Raw genomic sequence first — 3,313 nt, forward strand, 5'->3', positions numbered from 1 at the left:
GTGGGAGCAGACCCATGAAGCACAGGGCATAAACGCTCACCAGAGACAGTCAAACAAAATCCACTGAGCAGCAGTTCTATGGATAGAAACACCTTTCTGATGAACCGAGAGTCGGTGAACGTCAGTGGCCTGGGACGTGTTACAATGTGACATTTGCAGCATTAATGTGAAGCCGACCGATCAGAGGAAATCTAGTGATGTTAGCAATCGTGTCTCCATGGATCAGGGAAAATGTTTACTCCTTTGTACAAATTACGCCTCAAAGAGCTGCGACAGAAAATACTGTTTTAGTTAAGTGTTCATTCTTTGAAAAACGTACTTGATAAATCAGAGGTCTTAAACTTGAACTTTTCATATCAAGTTAGAATGGGAGCTGGCGCCCGACCTCTACTACCTAGATTAGATAGTAGCTAGATTATAGATAGAATAGGCTATAATAGAATAAAATGAGTGTTAGCTATTGTCATAAACAGTGAGCAATTATACATCAGGTTATATATGTCAACCTTTTAAATTTATTAGATTTTACATAAAATTATATATATATAAAATTCAGTTCTTAACTGTCTCATTCCATATAATAACAAACACTTTTACTTTGAAATTCTTTAACATATCTTCATGAATATTGTTGTTTTTAAGCTTTTTTCCACATGATCAGACCCTTATGACCCCTGTGGTTAAGTAAAATGATTCAGATTCTCCTCCCATTCTATTGTTTGTTCTGTGATATGAAGCTGTAAACGTGCACATACTATATGCCCACTAGAGGGCAGTATTTCATAAAGCAAATTTCATCTCAATGAATCACAGGGAGAATCACAGCCACCCCATAATTCACAAAGAAAGGGTCAGGCTCCCAAGCTTGTATTTCCAAATAGTACTGGTCTTTACAACACTTAGGTTAATACCCATGCCATGTAAGCAGTGCAGTACTTAATTAGTATTTTGTTTTTTTGTGAGGACTGCAGCCATATATTATTACAGTCATTTGCAGCTGACAAAATAAACCTCCTCTTGGAGCTGGACCTGGTCAGGTATTGTTAAAATGATTGATCCTGACATTTTTTGCTGTTCATCTGTTTAAAATCCAGCTGCTGGTTCACAATAACTAGGCTGTTCTCATTCAGAATTAAAACAATGGTGAGTTCTGTCCTTGAATGCAGAGTCAATAGGATGTAATATGAGAAGTTGCTGTCAGCATATTATCGATGTATCTACATATCATTAGATGGTGTTTAACACCTACCATGGCCAGACTCATGCAACGACATACTTAAAAAGCTCTGAGCACGAGGTCAAGTGTTTATATGAGTTGCTGACAGGTTTGATAAGAGACATTTAAAAGGATATTTTTGGATATTTACGACCAAAGCTCGTTGTTTTTTTAAACGTGGATCATAGATCTTACTGACATTTCAGTTTCCTCAACGATCAATCATCGTTTTGTCGAAAATTGTCACATCGCTGACAAACATGGTGCCTCTGTATTGATATTTTTCGCGTCTTATCTAAAAGATGATTTCAAATTCCCCTCTTTGTTGTAGATAAAGTGACAAGCAAATGGAAAATCGGCAGTTTTTTCATTCAAGCGTGATTAATAAACACATTATTGCCTATACATCCATCCATCACCATCCATCACCCCAGTGCCTGCAGGGAGGGCTGAGACAAACACAATATTATGTTATTGAAAATTAATTAGTTATTGGATGTATGCAGAGGCTGTTGTCACAATTGTTTTTTAATTTTAGACCAGGTTGTGGAGGAGCAGAGCATTTTCAAGGGATTAAACCAGAGATGTGGAACAGTTAGGGATTCAATTTGTTGTATCTAATTGTTTGTACCAGGTGGAGTTGGAACAAAGGCCTTTCTGCATGGAGTTAGCATGTTCTCCCCATGTGTGCTTCCTCCCAGTCCAAAAACGTGCAATATGGGTGATTAGGTAAATTGGACACTCTAAATGGACCATAGGTGTGAGAGTGAATGGTTGAATATTTGTTTGTCTCTGTATGTGGCCCCGGGATGGACTGGCGAACTGTCCAGGGTGTACCCCGCCCCTCGCGACCCTCCTGTGGAGGATAAAGCAGTAGAAAATGGAAAGATGGATGATGCGACCAACTGTGCAAAGACCAAGGACAAACAAGCATAGAAAAAGACAAACTATAATAATAATAATAATAATAAAACAATAAATACTAAAAATAACCCAGCCTGCATCAATCACAACATTGTGTCTTGCCCTTTTCTCCAAACCCGACCCTTGCCATGCAGTTAGTGGCATATAATACATATACATACCTGAATGTTGTCCGTTCATTAGATTGGTTCAGTTTGGATATTTTTGGATAGATTTTTGCTTTGGCACAATGTAATCATGCTGTGGAGACCTCAAGCTGTGCAGTATCTCTGTAAGTAGAAAGCCATTGGTGTTTATCACAAATAGATTTATAGTAATAATGGATGTTAGATGTGAGTTTTGTGATATTTTCCTAGAATCTAAAGATGCTTGGCCACTGCCAGACCATGTGGGGAAACACATACAGTACAGGTTATCTACTTTTTTAACCTTTTTGAATGGTTGATTAAAGACTGGGGACTGAATCTGCTGCTTACTGTCATCACGCAGATGATGTGGCATTTCAGGTGAGTCACCTCTGTGATATGCTTCAGTTGTATTATATTATGTTGTCCAGATATTAGATTATTGGTTTATGTCTTTGCAGGAGGTAGCGTACGGTGTCAGCTCAGGCCGCTAACCGAGTTGTACGCAGGCAAATTGCTGCCGTGCAAATAAACAAAAGTGTCTTTTTTTTATGTGAACACAGGTCTTCTCTTTGGCACGGCTGGGAGTTTCTAAATTATATCAGAGGGGATGAGTGGATTTGGGCAAGTGTATATTTTGGAAATACATGGAAATCCCCCTTTAGCAGACATATTATGTGCCCACAGACAAACATGTGAAAAGCACAGAGAGGGTGGAGGGCGTGAGTATGACTGGGAGTGATGGATGGAAATGTGCTTGTTGAGGGAAGCGGTCAAGGATGAAACTGGGTCTCAGTTGAAAGAACTTTGGTCAAAGAGGATAATTAAGGTGAGGTCACAGCAAGTGAAAAAAAAAATCTCAGCAAAATATGAAATGTCTTTTTATAGTAAAAGTAGCAATTTGTTTGTGCTTTCTCATTGGACTGAGAGTCGGCGGGCGAGGCAGGTGGACGGTGGTGTGATGATGTGTGAGCTGTGTTGGACGTCCACAGACAGGCAGGCTGGGTAAACAGAAGCCCACGCAGCGCTGGCTGACAGCTAACCTCAC

This window comes from Solea solea, chromosome 1 (assembly GCF_958295425.1).
Source record: "Solea solea chromosome 1, fSolSol10.1, whole genome shotgun sequence".
Lineage (NCBI taxonomy): Eukaryota > Metazoa > Chordata > Actinopteri > Pleuronectiformes > Soleidae > Solea > Solea solea.